Below are 23,027 nucleotides of genomic sequence, written 5' to 3'. Positions count from 1 at the left end.
ATTGGAAGGTTTCAGTGATGCTAAAGAGCAGTCATCCTTCTTTTCCCCACCCCCCCCTCTATTTTACCCTGCCATGGGGACATGTCAAAAAGAGTATTTTTCCTAAAATAAACAGGTCTGGTCACTTGTCTCTAAACAAACCTATTTCTGAGAATATTTTTTTGGATGCGCTTCATGGGATGCTAAGAAAATATTAAACTTGAGGAAGGTCTCCTTCCATTTCCACGAGGTTCTGCAAGTCAACAAAACCTCATTGTCAATAACATCAAGGACTGTTGACAGATCTAATAAAATCAACATAGATTTATTTTCTGTGGCCACTGCCAAGTAGAGATCAGCAAAAGATAACTACCATTATATTAAACACACATCTAAAGCCAACACAGTAGGGATGAAGGATGCTTGTGAAAGACATAAACAGCCTTCTTCTGCTTGCATCATCCCACAGATACTACAGAGATTAAAAATTCCTGTCAATATACAGGCAAAAATCACCCACTGGGAACAAACTCATGAATTACAAAGAACTGGCCAAGACTTTAGAAGTCTAAAGATTTTATCAGCTACAAACTAGAAGATTTTATCATCAGAGTGCTCTGCTGTAAACTCTGGTCACACCAACCAGGACGAAGGTGACAGCATCAAACAAAAATGCAGCAAGGACACATCTGAAACTGGGAGGGAGGTTTTCCCATACAACCCTGCTAGGAGGACAAAGAAGCTGGTTTTGTGCCACACATCAGAAGGGTGATCTGATAAAGCACTTTGCTAAAAGCCCTTCTGGAAAGATAAGCCCATCTGCTCTGGTAACAATAAACAAGGAGAAAAAAGCACAACCACCAAACAAACAAACAGCCCCTCACACATCACAGAGTGTGAGCCAGGAGCTGAACAAGCTCTGGATATATTCAGTCTGGTTACCAGAACTATTTCCCATATATATTTATATTTACAGATCCATGCATATAGTTCTTTTCAGATGGTCAGTGCAGTGAAGAGACACAAAGTTGAGGGGATTTTCCTGGGTTTCCTGGGTGCCAGATTTTAAAACGGAATTCTGGTGGCTACTTGCCAAACTTCACAGATCTTCCTGAACTAATAACCTGCTGCAAGTGTAGAAATCTGGTGCAGAAAAGGAAGAGTACTAACATGTCCTCTTTGATTTGGAGGAGATGAGGTTGGATTGAATTCAGCTGACTCACCTGGATTGCCAAGGTGAGGGTGAAGATTCCCCCAGTTTGGGCTGAGAGATGATGTTGTTCCAAGATCTCTCTCCTTTGAGAGATGCAAGGTCTCTGCTAGAAACACATCTAATTCTCTCATCACCTAAACCATTAGTAAGCATTGATATCTGGAGAAATGAATTTCAAATTACTTCCCCTACAGGGCAAAGGGGGCTGGAGCATGCTCAGGGATCTCTTGATAGCAAATGTGGCAGCAAACAGGGGTTTGTAGTTTGGCTGCTCCAAAACTCTGCATGACACTGGAGATAACCATCATCTCAAGTGATCCTCAGGTGATTTGAGGAAGGCACTTGCATTTAATAATCCAAAATTCAGGAGAAAATTAATTAATTAAATAATTTGATTATAAAATCAAATTAAAAGTTACTCGGAAATAATTTAAAACTGGCAAATCCGGGCACTTCTAAAGTAAGGACATAAAAAAAGGCCTTGATAACCAAGTGTTATCAAAGCCCTTTCTAGCCTGGTGTCTTGTTGCCAAGAGAAGAGAGGCTCTGGGGAAGTGTGTCTGAATAGGATGAGTTCATTGTCCCTGCCTGGGATGAACTGCAGCAAACTGTGGAAGTGTTATCAGCTCTGCTGTGGCAATTCTGGGACTAAGAAGTAAATGTTCTTCTTTTAATTAGGCATCTTAGTGTGTGATCTCCTCACTGAACTAAACTTTGTCTTGAACTACCTCTTTCACTTTGCCTACTTTCCTTTCAAATTACACTCAGAGACATATTAAATGATAACACATAACATTTACAAATTGCCTGCTTTGCTATGTATATCATCTGCCTTCTAGCCAAAACCCAATAATGCATGGTGTCTCAATCTAAATTTTAATTTTGTCTCTGAATTTTATTTTAATTTCCTCTGCAATTCTGCTTTGCACTTACTAGGGGAAACAAAAATCCTATTTCTAGTCTGGCAACAGGCCAGGTGTACCTGAAGCCTTCAGAAAAGGATTTTCCTCCTCCATACCTGCTCTCCATCCTCTTTAGCTGCAGAGGGCTGAGCACCTATAGAAACACAGGTGAACCCCTGGGTGGCTCCAGGAGATCTACAAGGTTTTGAGGCCCTTTTTGCACTAGAAATGCAGAACTCCCATGATATCTGTTCCCTTCCTCCCTCCTGTGCAGGGGAAGAAGAGAGCTGTTCAAAAGCAGATTTTGTTTGAGCAAAGCCAGAGTAGAAATTGGAGAAGAAAAATGACAGTAAAGTCCTACAGGGTCAGATTCTCCACTTCCAACTGGTCACTTGAAGGCACTACAGGGGTAACAGCAGAAATATCTTGCACATTATCCCATCACAGAAACATTGATGCTCTTTTCTATTGTGACCATTCTGTTTGTTGGGTCTGATCCTAGGAGTTCCTTCAGGAAAGCAGAGATCTAATTGCAAACCACTTCTGCCAGGTGTCCAGGGCTCAGATCTACAAGTCTTGCAAACTCTTGAGCACTCTCCCAATGGTAAATAAGTTTTTGCAATAAAGAATTATGCTAATACATCAACCCTCTGCTCTGCAAATTGCAAAGGATTATTCGTGTGTGGCTGTGACTTAAAAACTGCTGGTCACAAACAGACTGGAAATAGCAGACATATTTTTCATGGCCATTACTGTTTATCTGAAAAAAGAAAAAAAGAAGGCTGAGACAAACAGCAAAGTAAAAGGATCATTGCCACCTCCACTGACTAAAAAGGATCTCAAGCACAGAGCACACAGTAGGTAGGATTCTCCTCCTCTGCACACTTTTATAGCCTCCGACAGAGCTCTGAAAGCTCCTTTCCTTCTCTCATGAAAGCACTAGGGGTTGTACTGCAGGAAGATGGTAAGGAACTGGTGGGGAAAATCCTGCTTCCTTCTGGGAAACACCAAGGTGGCAGCTAATTAAACAGCATTTTGGGAGTGACAGCTTTCCTCTTACAACTTCCTACAGCTCCATGCTCCATATACAGAGAACCAGGCTGGATTCAGGTGCTGGGCTGACTTAACCTCTGCCACCTGCAAAAAGCAGAGCAGTACCTGCTGGGATGGACCTGGAGTCTGGGATGGACCTGGAGTCTGGTCAAAGAGGACTTTGGCTTCCAGGAAGCTTAACCTCTCTATGAGTGTAAATTGATCACTTAAACATGGAAAAAAAAAAAAAAAAGAAAAAGTTAATTTTGCACCTGACCCGTTCACCTTCATATGACGCCATGACATCTTAAAATCAGAGTAAGTATTAGAAAAATTATGCTTTAATATGGGCCTTTGTATCTTTTACCATATTCTCTCCTGCAGTGGTTATTACCTAATAATTTTTGACACTAGTGATTAAATATAAAAGTTCTACATTTTATGGTTCTATTTCGAATACACAATTGCTAGCATATATATCAAGGCAAAAATTTTGCCCTTCTTAAAGAGTCTGTAATTATATTTATGAATTAAAGTGTCAGCTGTTTAAAGTGAATGATCTCAAACAATATTTTTATGTAATTGTTTTAAAAATCAAACTGTTAATCAGACTTTATTGTCAATCTCACCTAATGGCTTACATTTCAATATTTTAGACTACTCAGGATATTCTCCAATCTGAGAAGTCTTTATAAGCAGTTAAAGTAGTTCCCTTCAACAAAAACTGACTAAACTACTGAGCATGCTGTGTAAACAAAAACTGCAGAACTCAGGCTATAGATCAGTGAAATCCAGCACCAAGAAAGCAATTTATGGCTCACAACTCTCTGCAGACTCAAAATGCAAGAGGAAGGGAAAACAAGATCTTTCTTGAAGACTCCAAGAGCAGGAAGCTTTAAAAATTTTCTGATTTATTTTTCTGTCCTCTGTTTCCAAGATCTTTTTATACACTTGCTTACAAGCACAGATCTCCCTCCCAGTCAATAATACATATACAAAATAACCTCCAAGTTCTGTTCTTCCCTAAAATGGTGTTGCTTTTGCTACTTGTGGTATGTCAGAGAGCCAAACTGGGTCCTCCAGTCAGTGATGTTGATGTTTACTCAAATGTCACTGGGTGTATGAATCACATCTGAAGTCACAGATATTTTTAATATCCATTTCTTAGATGATGAGCTCACATTGTGCAATAGTTTCAGGCTAGCAGCAAATCCCAAAGAATTTAGGTTGTGGCAGCCAGGGAGGATGCCTGGCTGGAACACCTCGAAAAGAATGATTTAAAAGAGGGGGAGTTAATTTATAAGTTTTTTAACAGCGTGCCAAGGGAAAAATAAGTCTTCTGTACATCTGCCTACACTTTTTTTGAGATCAGATTTCAGTCACTGAGTGATAAAAACAAAATGAAAAAAAAAAAGCCCCAAAAAACAAAACAAAAAAAACCCCCACCAAACCCAACAGAAAACAGATGAGTGGATTTGCACGGGAGATGATTTATTCTTTAGTTTGCCTGCAGGAAAAAAATGAAGTGATATTGCAATTTGATAGGTAGGTGTTTTCAAACAACACAACTAACTCGAGCTCAGATACAGACTTCTGGGGTCTTAGCTGGAGCTTTTAATTCTGCTTTGACAAATTTATGTAAATAAAGAGACCAGGAATGGACAATCAGTGGAAGTTTAAATCTCTTTTCTATAATCTTTGCCTGAGCTTCCCCACTGCAGGCTGCTACCTGGAAATGAATTATTGCCTGTGCTTCTATCCCCCATGAGCAGTACTCCAGGTGACTACAGCTGCTGTTTAAGGAACTGTTTTCATATGATTCACAATGTAAAGGTGGCTGTGGCATTTTCTGTAATTTTGCTAATTATCAGATATAACTTCTGCAATTTCTCCCCTCTTTAAAAAAAAACCTTGCCCATGGAAGTGATCTTTGTGTGGGATCACCCTGTCATGGGAATCCAATACCTTGATTTCCCTATCAGCTGTGGGTCAATAATAACCTAAAACAGCAAATGGCGACTCACTAGGTGCCAAATTTCTCCTGATTTCACTTGATTTCCACCCAAAATTATATATGGGTCCATATTTGTTCATATTTGGCCTGACATCAGTAGACATTCCACCCACATTTGCCCAAAGGTCCATGAATGGACCTCACTGCCCCTGACTTAAGCTCTGGATTTAGAACCTAAAAGCCCAAACAAAGCAACTTTTGCCCTGTTCAGGTTTTATTAATGAAACTTTAGCATTGCCCTAGGAATAACATTCTGCTTGCTTAGAGGTTAATAAAAAGTTATTAAAATAGTAAGATTGGAACTCAGAGTACAAGTTAATTTACCCAAGATTGGAAGGTTGTTGGATGAAAACAAAGATTTGTAAACAAAGAAGTTTTTCAGAGGCTTTAAACTTGACACTGAGGATGACACTTCAGGCTGGATTCAACAGAAAGTTGCAGTAGCCCCCAGACAGATATCCAAGGAGAAAAATTACAAAGGGATTTTTCAGTTTATAGATCTGGCATGCACCGAAATTTGATTATTTTGATGAATTTGGCTCAGACACTAAAGGTATAGCCACAGGTAAAATTCAGTTTTTTGTGTTTCACTTTTGAATGCTCTTTTGTAGAGGAGGACTGAAGTAAAGGGGAGGAATAACTTTTGGGGGCTGATGAGTTCTTTGGTCTCTTAAACTCAATGGCACCAAAATATAAGAGAAAGAGAAAAAATTATATAAAAGAAGAAAATATGAAAACAGCAGCAAAGGCAGCATCACCAGACACTGACAGCTCACAGGTAACTCAGCCAGAACCACATCTCTTCTTCACCCATAGATATGGAACCCACCAGGACAAGAGGCCCCGGAACATCCATCTGAAACATCACCAGGTTCCCTGCCTTTCATTATCTGGGTTTGCTCCAGATATGATGAGGAGCATTGTCCCTTTTTTATTGTCCCAACTCTTGTGGTAAAGTGTTTGGCACAGGCTGCAAACGCCCTTTCTCACCAAAGGTGCAGATGCTTGGCTTTACTGGGTGATTTCCTGACTTTTAAGACTATTCTTCCAGCCAATCTTGCTGTAGTTTAAGCTGCATTGTATGAGTTTCCCTTTCCTTTTTGGAATAGTATAATTTGCTTCATAAATTACATATGGTGGAAGCCTGTTGAATGAATAACCTTGTTGCACAGAAAATTAATTCTTTTGACAGGTTTATTCCTTTAGCAGATATTTGGTGGAGGATTTTACTGCATTATTGTATATATTGTGGCTTGCTGCACAGAAAATGTTTCACAGTATTTCAGCAGATTTATTCCTTTAACAAAAATAACTATTTCTGGCGGTTTACCATTTTTTACCTGTGAAATAAATTTCTTTGTTGCGAGATTCTTAAAAGAAGCTCACTTGTTTTGCTCTTGTGTTTCATTTCAGTGCAGAGAAAAGATTTTTTCCCTTCAATCAGCATTCATTTAAATGCATGGTAATACATACAGTTGTAATGAGCCATATTTTGTTTGATTATGTTAATCTGTAACAGTGTTAATTTCCTTATATATATGTTTATGTGAATTTTTTTTTTTTTCAAATTAACATTTTACCATACCTTCCTAGAATATCTTGGATTATTTAAGGCTCCATACACTATCCTGGCATGAGAATTACACAGCACAGATAGCACGACAGCAAAGGAAGTCAGATTGTGTGGCACATGACCTGATTTGAGTGAGGCTAATTATGTAATTAAGATACTGAAACAGGAGCCAGAAAATCTGAGTGCTGCTCCTAAATTCACCAAGAACCTCCAGTGGGACATTTAGCATTTAGCTTTTCTCTGGACTGCTTTTCCCTGCTCTGAATGGGGGTACTGAAATTCAAACTCTAATATATCCATATATGTAATATATCCAAATTCTAATATCCAGAATAAAGCTGCTGGGGGTGCACTGCCCGCAGCACACTCTGCCTTAGATGTGCAAAGCATTTGGAAAATAATTCCAGGGTTTTGCAGTTTTCTGCTTCATGCATAACTTACACTCAGAGTAGGCACTGGCATAAAGCTATAAAGGAAATATTGGTGCTTATCACTTACCCATGAAATTTAGGGGAGAATGAATCGAATTTTTTTTTCTTTCTCTTCACTATTTCAATGCTTAATCTTGGGAATTAAAGCTGAATTTTAGAATTTGGCACATATTCAGCTTCAGGAAACTGATATTCTGAGCTTGTCAGTGTTGTCTACTCTACATAATACCCAAGAAAAAAGAGACAAAGAAAACAGACATGACAGGAGTTTACAACTGACTTCTCACAAGATATCAAGACAAGAGACATTTGTGTTACATCAGAACAAACGTCTGCACAGCCAATAAACTTCTCTAAATAAATCTTTGTAGACCACTGGCATAAAGGAGGGGGAAAAAAGAAGGGAAAAAAAAAAAAAAAGAACTTCTGACAATTATTTTTTTTTCAGGTGCATGAAAAATTCTGAATATTTCCCCATCAATGCCTGTATGCTGGACACATCAGAACTTTCTTGCCCAAGACCATAGGCCCTCCCTAAACTAAGCAACCCCAGTATGGTTTCTACAGACTGAGGAATCAGAACACCAGTTTTCCAAATCAAAAGCAATTTTAGCTGTCTGAGCCTACTCAGAAAACGCCTCAAAAGTAGAACAAAACATATTTATATATATATATATAGCTGGAAGGCTCCAGATTAAAATTCATACAGTTCTTACAAAACAGGAGAAGGACAGTGGCATGAATACAAGACCCTAATCCATCACAAGAACAGACTTAATGTAAAAAAAACATGTTTACCCTTTTCTTCAAACCTAAGGGTGACTTAAGGGTTACATTTGATTTCACTATCATATTATTCTTAAATGTTTTAAAACACTTACAGATAGATGATTGGCTTTGATGTGAGAAAATTGCTCAGTGATGTGGTGAATGTAAAATCTGAGACAGGCCAGAGGGACAAGCACATCATGGGATCACAGTCCCAGGTGGTACAGGAGATGGCATAGGCACCCAACAACTTGTACCCAAAAATCTACACCTGTGTGGGGTTTCCATGCTGCAGTAGTTCAGAAAACCTTCTCAGGGCATCTTCTGCTCTGACCATCAAACCCTACACTCAGCTTGTGCTCCTAAGAGAATGGTGCAAACGCTTAACCCAAGTGAGTGAAGGAACAGAAGCTTTCATAGGTCACATAAATACTTTGGAGGTGGGTGGGTGAGAATGTGTAAGCCACAGTGAGCACTTTTAATGACTTCCCTACTGTCCTGCCTAATTTAGCAGCAAAGAGCCTCAATGGTATCAAAAACGTGACCTCTCAATTTGGATTGCAGAGCTCTCAAACAGTGCTCATTGAAAGCCAGAAATAGGCTTCACATTCGTGAGGCAACCTCATTTGGGGTAGGGATCTGTAAAATGATAATTATTCACGTATATAGTACAAAAGAATATTCTTTTAATAGTGTCTTGCTATGTTAAGACAGCTTTCTAAGTCCTTCCAGTCAGGTAGCTCTGATAAAACAGAGAAGAAAAACTACAGCAACACAAACATCCCAGCAGCTATACAACACGATTTCATTGAAAAAAGCAGAGAGCCTGACTGAGTGATTTATAAATACAGAAAGCTGGGGTTATATGCCAGGGAAACCAGCAAAAATCTAGGCTACCATAGGAGTGTTTTTTTCCCAGAGACACAGGCTCATGTAGCACCTGGAACACGTGGCATTGGCTCGAGTGGATTCCTTAGGGGCAAGGGGGAGTAACAAAGACAAATGCAGTTAGGTTGAACTAGAGACAATCAATTCAATCAAACTCTTTGTACAAACTCTGCAGGCTGCATATACAATGGTGATACTAGTGTCCCATCACCCCTTACAGCATTTCTCCTTACCAAGTCTCTGCTCACTTGAGATTAATGACCAGTGCTGCAAGTGGCCACCACACGCTCCTCACCTTGCAGTTCCTGGGGAATACCCTGTTCTCAATTGCTGCTGTTTAATTGGAGTCTAGTAAAAAAAAATATTCCAAAGCTCTCCAAAAGAGAGGCCAACAGCAATATGGAAAACACATGAATATGTAATTTTAACAGCTGAAACTATATATATCTGGCAGGCCTTACCTAATGGTTCAACCGAATCCCCTTGGCAAGCTTACATGAATGTTATTTTTACTCTTCGACTGGTTTGTTATATATGTAAAAGCATAATATTTTCTCCAAGTTCCAAGGAAGCCTGTCCAGTCATGGTATGCCCCAAAAAGAGGGAGAAAAATGAATTGTTCTTTATGGAGTAGCCAAACATGATTGAATTTGTCACCCTGGAAATCAAACAAATTCCCAATCAGCAAGTCACCCACGAGCGGGACTCGAAACAGTGAATTATATTTCTCTAAGAGACACAATGGATTTCACAGAAAAATGAGGTTTGTTTTTTTTCTTTGCGGAGACTGATCCAAAACACATAATGTAGGGAAAATATAGAATTCTCCTTTGAAAGACTATGGAAAAGACTCATTTTGCCATCACGGAGGCTCCTTGGCACGTGCGCGCCCGCACGCTGGCGCCTCCGCGAGCAGAAACCTCGCGTCTCTCCTTGGCCCCGACTCTGTGTTTGCATCCAGCTGCCTTCCTGAGCGATAACCAGAACACCGGAAATTTGCTGAGGATGACACAGAGGATCAGCGAGGAGATTTTTAGTCCTTGCATCAAATTAGGAAATTCTCAGTCCTGACTAAGAGGCAGCTAGGAAACGAGCTGCCAGCAACACCCCGCGGAGCAGATGGTTCTCAGCGCTTGGAATGCTCCTTCCCGCGCGCTCCGGTGACTCCTGAAATAACAGAGAGCTGCAAACCAGGGAGGGGAGATGGGTGGAAAGTCAGACAGGGTGCTGAGCTCCACTTAGCAGTCTCTTACTGGTGGGTTGCTCAATGCTCCTTTGCCCACTTGAGAAAAATCACTAATGACACAGCTTTATCCTCACCAGGGCTGTTTTACAAGCGTCTATTGGGCATCTCTCAGTCAGTGTGACTCAGGCTTGGAAAAAAAAAATAATATTGGAAAAAGATGTCACAGGGCACAGGCCACCTGCAGATCTCAGAATGATTGGAGTGTTAGATGGAAAAGAATTTATTGTACAAATTGTCCAATAAAATAAATTACTTATAAGGCGTCTCAAAACATGCTAGGAAGTCAGGATTTCTGATTGACTTACACTGTGAATAAGTCACATGGTTTTACTAGTTCAGGTAACTAATGAAGGGCATAATTTGCCAAGAGTTGTGGAAGACTGCCTGTCACATGACATCCTTGAAATTAAGCTCTGGTGTCTTTCTAAAAGTGTGTTCTCTTTAGGCCAGGAGCTCCTGAGCACAGTGAAGAAACAGCTAAATGAAACGCTAGAGATTTTGGCTCCACATGATGTCAAATTAGATTATCCATCCTTTAAAGCTATAAATGTATGAATTATTACACTTGTTTTACAAATGAGAAAACTGAGGCATAGACAATACTGAAGGGCTTTATAAATGTGAACGACTCAATAACATTCTGCTATTGTTTATTATCCATATTCCTGTTTTTAAATGACAGAACTGAGGTGCACAGAAATGAAATTACTATCTAAAGTCACACCAGTCTCCTTCTTTAACCTGGTTAATGGGTAAGCAAGCATGCCATTTTGACATACTAATATATGTGTTAAAGTATTAATTTCCCATACATCTTGAATATATGGATCATTGGGGATCAGTTTCTGTTGAAAACAGCAACAGTCATTTTCTCCCTTCAAACTTTTTCCTTACTATGAGACTTCTATTTGACTGGGAAATCTTGCTTTTCTCTAAGCTTAGCATGAACAAAGAACAAAAAAAAGCATAGTGGTTTGGATGACATAAAAGAGGGATTTGGGGCTGGTATACACAGTGGCCAGAGCTGAAGTAGTGGGATGCCATCCACACGCTCTGGGCTAGAGAGTATCAATGGTAAATGCCCCTCAAGCCATTCCAGGAGGACTATTTTTGGTGAAAAATTAATCAAAGGTGTTTCAAGGTACTTAGGAGGGCAAAGAAGCAATGTCTTTCCTTTATGGCTACACTGCAGTGATCAGTGCCTCTGCAGGTGTGTAATTTAAAGAGGTGCTAGGAAAAAGATGAAGATAAACAGGAAGGATACAGGGTGTATAAGAAGGTTACCATAAAGGTTGCAGCTGAATGACTGCAGGGCTGCATAATCCTTGATCAGATAATGCCTGACTTGATTTGCCTTGATTCGAGCTGTCTGCTTAGAGCCAGGACACAATGATCAGAGGTTAACGGAGCGATGCCACTGAGAAAAAAAAAATAACCTGCACGGGGAAGTTTCTTGCAGAATCAGGCATGACAGTCCAGCTCTTGACCACTGTAACTCACTGCAACAGCACGAATGTTCACAGACACACCATGTTTTTCAACCAGCCAGCCCAGGGCTGTGATACTGCTAAACTGCAGCTCTTAGGTCAACCCAGAGAAGCCAAGCTTACCTCTCACTAACCACCTAACTCCTCGTGCAGTCTGGCCCGGAAATAATTAAAAAAGAAAGTTTTCTTAATGACATTGACCCCTGTCAGGAGCAAAGTCTTCGTTCATCTGTTTGCCTCTCTTCAAGTGCTAATAGCCAGGGCCATACCAAAAAGGAAAAGTGACTGACTTATCAACATTATTTTCCTTGTTCTTGATCTAGGTCATCAAGTAGATTAATATGGAGTTGCAAGCTGTTCATTCATTGTAGAGGAGCGTGTACATAGCAGGAAATATCTCCCATGGCACTGATAAACTCTCAGAGGCTATAGGCCAAGGTGTTTATGCTCCAGTGGAGACATTTGTGCCAAGTACCTGCTCCCAGTGATATAGTTATAAGCATTAAACTCGAAATGTAACTTTAAAAATCTATTACAGTCTACAGCTTTTATTATTTCCAAGACGGACAACCGTGTTGGTTATTATCAATATGTTGTGAAAGGAGCTTTGACGCCTGGGATTTGAGGCAGGGGGATGGGGAAGAGGCATGTGGGAACATTTAGACCAAATGTTAACAAACTGATAAAGCGTTACAAAAATGTTTGAGAGAAATATTTCCCTTTTCCAGCTTTTAGCACGCACCCAGCGAGAGCAGTGTGAGATAACCTTTAGCTGATAGCATCTAACCACCTCCTTGCCAGGATCCCTCTTTGTAACTAGCATGGCAGCTTTTCCAGTCTGTCCATTTCTAAGCTCTCCCCCTTCATTATTCCTCTCCCAATTCATCCATGTTTAGCCCATACAGCTGTCCCATAGCTGACTGGAATTACTGCCTCACCCCAATCATCACTAGCTCAGGACTTACTCTACCTGCTACTGGATTTTACCTTTCATCCTCTCTGCTCTGTGCTTGTAACTTTTTCAACTCCTTTAAGCCTTCTTCACTTTGGTACTGGGGTCAGTCTGAAATACAAAGCTCACTCTTAGCTTGGAGTTCTCATCCTCAGTGCTAAACTCAGCTTTCTGCCAGGAGCATCTCGCATGAGCTCAGCTTCTCTTCTTTCCTTCTTCCACCCCCCTGCCTCCTGACCTCTTGCTCATCTGTAGCAGTTTAACAGGGTTACAAGGGTTACTTCTGGCTGGTGGTTCCCTGTCAGGACATTTCTTGTCTTCTTACACAAAAGGGGGAAGGAGAGATGGCAAACCACCCTTCCAGAGACAATAAAGAAATCACTTGCACAAACAGCCCATAAATGGTAGGTTGGAAAATCAAATCACCTTAACAGGAGGGAAACATTTCCAATGTGCTACAACACTGGGAGTCAGAATACACCTGGAGATCTCTCAGCCTAAATTTGTATTTTAAGTGCTTTGGAGTAAAAGGATACACACCATATAACCCAACAAGAAGTTACTTTTCTAACCATATGAAAATGTAGAATGTTAAGAGCAGTTTCAGGCTGCTTATTGGTACAATTGTTCTGTACCCACTGCCATGCAGTTTTACACCACTTCAAATGTCTTGAGCTCTTTGATGTGAATTCTGGAGCAGTGTTGCCCACACATGGCAACAGAGAACTTGACCTTCAATGTTTTGGAGACACAACACAGTACCAAACCCAAAAAGGTTGTGATTTCTTGTCCTGCCTGATTAGTCTCATAATTTTACAAGAAGAGCCCACTTCCCCTATGAAAGAAAATAAGCAGTCTCAAAACTGCATATTTGGTTTAGAAAAACATTTACACACATGGGCCTGTTACTGTCCAATGCTTTTAAGAAAGTAAAACTATGCTGTTAAATACAGTAACATAACTTCATTTGGAATGATGGTTAAAAAATAGATGCAGTCAAGAAAACATTTGGTTTTTATACAGACCCAGTCAAGTGATGTAATCGTGACCATACAAAAGTCTCCCTCTAATACCTGAGATAATTAAATTTTCATACTTTGTTATGTTTAAATTCTGTATTGTTTTAATCTTTAGACTGAAATTTATATGTCCTTTCCTTCACCAACTGATCCTATGAGAAAAAGTAGGCTTTACACAGGCTCACATGAAACAAACAACTCAGAGTTAAGCTCAAGAAAACCACAGAAGAAAAACAAATCCTACAAGCAAAAATAAAACATCAAGTGTTGAAAAAAAAATTTCATAGACATTGGCAAAATTATTTTCTTATCTTGTTGTGACATTATGAAGAAAACAAAAATCAGAATGCAAGTTTTGATTAAAAAATGTGTCAGTCAATGTGTAATTTAATATGTAGTGACATATACTGCTAAGAGGTATATTTTAACATTAAAGACCAAAACTCCAATGATTAATCTCACAGTGATGACAGAATGGGAGTGCCTTATTTTAATCCACTGTTTATCTCAACAGGGTAATTTATAGATCACTCGACATGTTTTAATAGCAGGCATAAAAAGGTACCCTCTAATATTCACCAGCTTGCAAGATCTGACATTTGGAGTTACGTGTTCAGAAAATATCAGCAACTGCATTTCTTGGACATCTATACAAATAACCAGTCATCCTACACACAGTTTATAAAAAGTGATCTATTAATAACAAAACAGCTCTGGAGACTTATGGTCGCTTAATATTCAGGTGGAATATCAAGTCTTTAAGTCAAAATAAGGGCAGGAGCACAAAGAGTGGTCAAGGCATTGGTTTGGCTGCCAAATATAGTTTTTGCCATCATAAATCTCTGGCTGACAACTGCACAAAGGCTGCTTTACCTAAACCCTGCCAAGGAAGGGTGTTTGCTGCCGGATTGCCTGATAGTCACTATGACAACTGATGCCACAATTAGACAAGTACAATCCCACTTTCAAACAGGCACACAAGTCATTAATTCAGCAGGACTTTTGTTGACAATATGTTATGAGAGAAATATTTAATACAATTCCAAGGCTGATATATTCTCCCCGTTATCTATAGTAAAATAAATTGCAAGAACTGATGAAAACAACTGTTTAATTAGGATAAAGTGAGCCAAGGAAACTATCCTGTACATTTTGGTTGAACGAGCTCACAGGTGCACAAAACTCCTTGGAGTTGGAGCAGACAATTTGGAGAACATGCTAAGAAAGACATTACATTTGGGGAGGGGGTAGAAAAAGAGAAAGAGAACAAACTATTTTGAAAATTGAGTAAATAAATTGTGCTCCCCAGTCTCCAGTTCTGTGAAGATCTCCATGAAAATGTTTTCACTTCTGAGAAGGAAAATCTCACAAGGACTCAGCTGAGCCGAGGAGCTGCAGCTGAGTAAGACTCAATGGTGATCACCACTACAAAGACATTGTCCCACCTAGGAGATGAATCATGTTTACAAGACTGTTTTCTCACCTAATTTGTTCTTTGGGGCCACTGGGAGGTTCAGGAGGAAAGCAAAAGGTTTGTAGGAGGAGGAAAATGCAGAATAGAAATAGTCTCAGACAACTGTGAGTGTTAAACTGAGAGAAAAGGTCTTGAAGGAGCCAGGGAACAAAAAGATCAGTAAAATATGGACTCATCTTATTCACAGCAATGATGGGGAGAACTCGAGAAGAACCATGAGGAGTCCCTGTGCATAACCTAAATATTGCTGTAAAACAATTGCTATGGGAGAGTGACACCAAGGCAAGAAGTATTTGATATTTGTGGGTATGGTCAGGAGGAAGAGGACAAGCTGACCCTGGCTTGGGCAGAGGGATCTCTTAAGGACATTCCAGCCCACACAAAAAAAAAGAAAAAAAAAAAAAAAAAAGAAAAAGGTGGATGCTGACACTGTATCTGAGTTGACAGAGAAGAAAACTTGAGTTGCTGAAGCTGCTGAAAGTTCTGGGTGGTTGGAGCCTAAGCCAAATCCAACCCAGCTCAGGTCCCCATGAGCCAAATATTTAAGGCCCGTGCATTCCTCCCTCTCCAGGTCCCAAGATGTTCAAAAGCCATATTCCATATTCAGCACTGCTGGTGAGAGGCTGGGCACAGGGACAGACCAGAGTGTGCAGATGATATTAATGTAGGCAGTGTGAAGCATTCCACTTTTTTGAAAGCAGATCTGGACAACTTCCCAGGCGAGACATCCTTGAGTCTCTTTTCAGCTGTGAGAGCAGAACAAGGAGGCAGTGAGAGGCCAGTCTGGCATGGCAGCTCCTCTTCCCATCCCTGCAATAAGTGGGCACTTTCCAACCACTCTGCACCTGGATGGCCCCAGGCAGCATGGCCAGGAGGTGGACAATGAAGCCATTTTATACAGGGCATCAATGCCTTCATTTCTGAAGTTCCTGAAAGGAAAAAACCAGCTCCTGGGCTGTTGACTTGGGCAAGTTCTTCCTCTGGTGTCAATTAATTATTTCCCCATAAACACTGCTGCTTACTATCTTCCTTCCAACAGTAGCACAGGCAAAGTGGTGGAAAGCTGTGCTGCTCTCCACAGCAGCCATAAACAGGCAGATGAGTCCTCAGCTTTTTGTTGTTCTTAGCTTGAACACAAGGACAAAGCCACCAGAAGACAGGCTTTCTGGATGAAGCTTGAGCTTAGCACTCAAGAATAATGGGCTCTGTACAGGTTTTTCTCCATCAAAGCTCAAGCTGGTACCATCTCATGGTATATGTGCTGTGTGGATGTGCCTGGAGATGCCCTGGCTGCCCCACTCCCACTCTGCTCCCTTCTTCATCCCTACACAATGATCACATTCCCTCTCCAGTTTCAGTTGTTATATACAGGCAGGGAATAAAGGGTTTTTTTTAAATGACCTTGTTAACCTGAAACTATGAAGCACTCTACCCTAATAAAGTCTATTTCACAGATACATGTTACCTACAGTCCTTCTAACAGACCAACTTGCCAATCAACAAAAAAATCTGTTTGCAGTCACTATAGAAGATGAGCACAGGAGCCCCAGGAAAGCCCTCACTTAAGCTGAAATTATGAATACCTTAAAAAAAAAAACTGCAAAAATAAATCAGTAATTTAGTGCATGACACAGTCAAAATATCTTTGGACTTTGCTTTGCTTATTCTGAAACAGGATATCAAGATACTTGCAGCTGCTTCTGTGGTTCACAAGATAGAGGAGGCTTGCACTAGTCTGAGCATTATAAAGAAAATCAGCTAGAAACCACACTATGATAAATGACATTAGTCATACTGCTTTCTTCTCCACATTCCAATGCTCTTAAAAATCAGGCAAAAACATAACATTCTCCTTTAACACACACACAAACTGGTACACAGAAGTGAAAAGGGTAAGAGAGTGCAAGTCTGCTTCTCAGCCCCCTCTGCTCTCTTGCAAGAAAGATCACATCCTCTGTCTAACCCAAGTATGGATTAGAGCCAGAATAATTGATTCCATTCAGTAACAATAACTTGATATGTACAGGCAGTTTAAGGACATGAGTGACATGTGTTTCACCCAAAATCGACGGTTGCATGGAAACTTCAGCTTCCTTTCCACACAAAATTCCCCACATGCCATTCGCCTTCAGGGAAATTTAGTAAGGGCTTAGTCCAACTTCATTACAATTAATAAGGTTTCTGCCTACCTAGACTCAGCCATAACCATTTTCTCCCTTTGCCTCCCTTTTTTGCTACTGGTGCCGAAGACTACAAATAATTCAACATCTGTTGGTGGAGCAAATGCACCCAGCTCAAACTATTGCATTAAAATAAATTTCCAAGTTCTCATGCCTTGTGGCACTAATGGATGCCTGCCTGCAGGGTTTCTTTTGTCAGTTTTAATTTTAATTAAGAAATAACTCTGCAATGTGTCTTTTTTCTTCCCTCCCCCCCCTCCTTTACCATTTTTTTTTTCTCCCACTTGATTGCATTTCTCTTGCATCATGTCTCCTTCCTAACTCTTGTGGAAAAGGCTTTGCACACCAGCCCAGCTTAATGATAGACACCAGGTTTCCATCCTGACTCTTTCTTCTGTTTGATTACATCACCCTCTTCTAGATAAGTCTGTGTTAACATAATGACATTACTGTTCAATTTTGGCAAAGCAATTACAGATGTGCTCAATAGGAAGAATCTCAGTTGGTTTATTGTCTGCAATTAGTTATATTAACTTCAGAGGGAGCAGTAAATACTAATAAAAAATGCTTTGCTGAAGTCTTTCAGGAGGATATACAGACAACAGAGCTGCATGCTTTCATTTAACAAATTCAGCAGGATTTTGGTGTATGCAGTTATTAGACTGTGACACAGAAAGGGTCCCACTTCGTAGCAACAGGCCCCATTTTCACTCCCCACCATCTTGGCTTCAGAAAATGCAGGCTTAATTTGCACGAAAACTTTTTTTGTTTCTGCTGACAAACATTAAAACCCAGATCTTCTGCAACTAAATTGGTAAGGATGCCTGCCCAAGACACTCTCAAGTGGCAACATCCACTTTTTATTTTCCATGGGCTAAGTTTACTGCTCTTTTCAAATGAATGCATGGTGGCATTGTTATGCCAGGCTCTTATGTAAGAGTCATTAGATATTTAAACAACGATGTTTGAAAGTCCAGAGTACACTTAAAATAGATGCCTGTCAGGTCTTGTGAACTGCAAAGCAAAGCTGAAACCTTTATCTGACCTGAGAGCCATTTATTGAAACGATATTTTGAGGCTTTCAAAAGGCACAGCTGTTATAAAAGAGAGAAGCTGGAGCTACCACTGCACAACCCTCATGATCCTCACCTGCCTTGCAGACATCCAGTGGACCAGAGCCAGAATTCATCAGAAGTGACAGGCACCTGTCAATGCCTCCCATCAGTGGTCTCTGGGCAGGATAGAGGGGAAATGACAGTGATACAGGGATTTCAAATGGATTAGTGGACCCAGACACATCTTGATGAGGAAAGGAGTGATAAAAGTGACAAGAAAGTTTCCCTCCCAGCTCCCCTTTGGGTGATGTCTCCATCACCTGCATTTTAGAGTTGCAACAATACCATTTTGCTGGTGAAAGATTTCTGAAAGAATAAAAATAAGTTTTTTCCTTGTTGCTGGTTGTTCAGTAGCTGTTTATGTCATTAAGGAGCAGAGCACTGAGCTGTGGCAGAGTTTCACAAAGAGTCCCACTGTCTCTGGTGACCTCTTGGTCACCATCACTGTTTAATGCTGTACAATCTGTACTTTTACCATTTGGATACTGGAGATCTCCTCAAGGCACTAAAGCACTGGATATTCCAGTATTTACTGAAGGAATACATCAGTGTTTCTGTTCAGCCACCCAACAAGCAGAGCTATTAAAAAATAATGTTCATGCTGCTTTTAGTTTCATCTATGAATAAATATGCTCTGCAACTTCTTTCCAAAACAAATGTCTTCCCTCGCAAGGCCTGCCATGTTATGTTGTATCTCTGCACATTAAAAGTTAAAAAAATTATTTAGCTTGAATTGTTAAAATTTTCATTAATGGCAATTTATGTCACTCAAAGGAGCCTCCTTGGGAAGAACATAGCATACTTGTACAGACCTATTATGAGAGTTGTCAAAAACATTTGTCCTTATGAAATATAAATAGACAGTATGTTAGATGATTTAGTGAGGGATCTGTTATTTATTTAAAAACAAACATGTTTTTTTCATTTCTCCTTTCAGGAAACCAGGTCATGTAGCTTCGACAAGGAGGTTCTCAGGCTAATGATAAAACATCTGTAAATATTCCTGTAAATATTCCTTATCCAGCCCCCCAACATTCCACATCCACAGCCTGAGTGGGTTGAGCCACCAGGACCCCAGGGCTGGGACCTGTCCTGGGGCAGGAGGCATCACCTCCTTCTTTCCCCACTATCCCATGAGGATGCAGCAGTGGCCAGGACCCTCTCCATCCCTTCCCTCTGCCTTGGGACTGCTTTAGAACCCTCTACCACAGCACTGGAAAGCTTTTTGCCCAGCTTCCAGTTGCCCCAATCTCACAGATCCTGCTGCCTCCAAATATCAGGTGAATTTACCCCTGCAAAAAGTGCCCCAAGCTGCCTTTGAATAAAACCTGGGTGAGTAAACAAGGGTAGGATCTTTGTTCTTACAGGTAACAGCTTGACAATCCTTGCACAGAGCTCCATGGTGATGCAAAACTTATTTTCTGCAACTGCTGAGGTTTATAACCAGAATCCATTTCAGGTGGACATAAAAATCCAGCCCAATATTTACTTGCCACTGGATACAAATGTTACCTAGTGAAGTCTGCACTGGTGTCAGAGAGGTGGATAAATCCTTCAACTTTGTTAAATGTGGAATAAAGGAGAGAATAACTTGAATTAAATTCCTGTGCCCACTTGAAATGATGTCTGGCTGTGCCTCTGTACCTGTGCCTGATTTTTGCATGAAAATATTCTCTTTGTCCCTATCTGGTGTTCTCCTTCAAAAAGGAATTGAGTTTAAAAAGAAGGCAATAATGTAAGATTTTTAAGCAAACAGTTCAATATTTCCTTTAAAATGTTCTCTGTATTCAAGAGCACTTTGATTTCTATCTTTTTTTTTCCTCCAGGCTTTGAAACTGTACCTCTTTTAAAAAAAAGACCATCCCTGATTTTAGTCTTTTGTTCCTTTATGAGCTTTGTCCCTGACTTTTAAATGTGGAGAGAGTTGAGAGGCATGTTGTGAGAGGAGAGAAAATAAAAAAGTAGAAAAAAAAAACTTGCAAACTGTGTTAAATACACCTTTTGTTCATTACGTTTAATATAACATTCGCTATGAGGATTGATATTAAATTATACATTAATTTCAATGCTAAATAACTCTTCTATTTAAGAAAACCCTTAGTTTTCTTATAATGTACAGTAATTAAAAAGTGAACCAAAAGAGGCAGCAATAAATCAGGGTGCACAATGCAGTAAAAATATTATAATTAATATTTAACATACGTTTTGATTACTTTTAGAATAAGTACAAGAAATATCAATTAGAATATATATTCAAACTTTGCTGCCTTTTCCCCATTATAATCTGGAAAGGGGCTATTTTTAATTCTGGATATTGCCTACAAAATAATACATAGTCCCTAATTAAATATAAGGCTGCAATTCAATCGAGAGTTTCTGCTGATGTCATAAATAATAAGAGCACAGCTCGAGGTATCAATGAATGGCAGCCAAAGCCTGAGATTGAATTACAACTTCAGCATTCAGTCTGGAGATCTGTATTGTTATTTGCAATAGATGGAAAATGATTATTATTATTTTTTAAATACAGACAAAAAGAAGGAAATTTGAATTCAAAATCTGTGACTTGGTGGGAGAAGATTAGAAGTCTTGTGATTAGAGAACTCAGCTTATTGGAAGCAGAAATGTACAAACGTGCCAGGCAGCAAGTCTGTAGTTGAGGCTCTATTCTGCCTTTTTTTTTTTTTTTTTTTTTTTTTTTAGTCTGTTTTTTAAAGCCTCTGGACAAAAATTTTTTTTTCCACTGATATAGTTCATACAAAACCAGCCGTGGGTGTCGGTCTCAACCGTGGGTTTTGTCTCAACCCACCCAACACCCATCACTGGAGGTGCCCAGCTCCCTCCCTGGCTTTGGGATCCCAGCAGGGAACAGAAATCCCAGAGGCAGAACATGCTGGAAACTGGTGAGTTTCCCACTGCACCCTCACCCTGCTCGGGGAAGGAGCTTCCACCCCCTGTGGTCTTCTTCCCTCTGTGGGTTTGCTGCATAAACCCCAATTATTTATCATTTCCATTCAGGATGAATAAGGAGTATATACTCATGTGGACATTTTCCCCAAATAAATGACCCCTTAATAACCAGAAAGATTTTTATTTATGTAACATATTGGATTTCAGTTATGTTATGGCAGGAGAGAGAAGGTAGTTAATCAATATGAAGCCTTGCTTTCAACAGATTGCACAGCACTCAGCATGACAAGATCCCCTTCTGCTACACCACAGGTCACATTTGTATTTTGGGGCCATTTTTTCCTGCTTACCCCCATCCATCTAGCCATGAAGATGTACATCTCTCCATCTGACTTTGGCATGCAAAAAGTAAACAGTTTAAAGGTGCTAAAATGCCACGAGTCCTGAGAAAGGAGCAACACTGTAATGCCACGAGCCTACCCTGCTTTGTTACTGGCTCTAAAGGAGTTTGGCACCTACTTTTCCCTTAAACATTGCAAAATCCCTTCTGATCACCCCTTTCCCTGTCCTGACTTGGTTTGTGCAGATGGTTGGGGCCCAGGAAGGAATATTAATAGCAGTTCTGGAGTTTGGTCCCTTTGCCTGTGCTACTGCCCACATAAAGGTGATGTAAGGTGTCTCTTCCTTCCCTGGTTGGTGTGTCCTGAAGGTCATATCCAAGCTTTTGAGAAGGAAAAAAAAGCTGATGGTTTCTCATTGGTTTCTCATCTCACCTGCTACAAAGATCACACTGCCTCTGACCCAGGCTGGGTCTGCCAAAACCCACAGGTATTTCATTAGAAAATAAGTATATATATAAAGAACAAGTAATTTGTCTCATTTACACTAAGAACAAAGAGTCAAGCAACCCTGAATATATCCAGTGGAACTTCTAGAAACACCATGATTTCTCTTTGTGCAGTTGTTTGTTATCAATAGTTTAAGTATCTTTATGTTCTTCAACACATCAATTTGATTGTCAATTTAATAGTGCCTGTAACTGACCCTATAGACATGACCCCAGTGCTTTCCAAAGAGCACAAGGAGTAACCTCAAGATCTCGTGAAAGTAAACATGGGAACAAGAGAACAAGGTGCAAAATACCAAGATTATTCCCAATGCCACATACAACCCAATGCTTTTCATAAAGACCAACATATGCAACATAATTTACTGCCAAAATAAGCCTTCAAACACCAATACTTTCATGTTTCTGATAAACAGGTATTGTGTTTTGTAAAATACGTTTCCTTTGGTTTGAGGAGATGTTAGTCCCAAGGTGATACTTAGAAAACACAAACAGCTGTCACTGTCCCCAGAGACACATAACACAATAATAATCATCTTCCTCCTCTCTCTCCTGCATCTCACTTGATGCTGAATGTATCAAGATTGCTTTTTTTTTTTTTTTTTTTCATCTTTCAACTTTTGAAGATGATTTAATTTGGGCTAAGAAGACTCTAAGTTCTAGGCTCTGTTGCATAACCCTTGAATTCAGACTTTTCTCTATATTTTCTACAGTGAAAGGGAAATCTTTAACAGCTACATCTATCATCATCTCCTCCATCTATCACCGATCCCCTGACATGTGGAAGAGGCAGTGCCTGAAGGCAAAGTCTCATCTCTTAACCCTACCTGTACTCAGCTTTGACCTTCACACCTAATGTTGTGTCTTTAGCCACTGCTGCTGACTTTGGTCCAGCCAGGGCTTTATCTGCAAAACACATCAGTAAGAAAGAGGGATTAGATGATAGATTCTGACACTATTTCATCTCCAAATGGATGTAGCACTTCAAACAAAACGC

This window comes from Heliangelus exortis, chromosome 12 (assembly GCF_036169615.1).
Source record: "Heliangelus exortis chromosome 12, bHelExo1.hap1, whole genome shotgun sequence".
Lineage (NCBI taxonomy): Eukaryota > Metazoa > Chordata > Aves > Apodiformes > Trochilidae > Heliangelus > Heliangelus exortis.
This window is presented reverse-complemented; position numbering follows the sequence as displayed.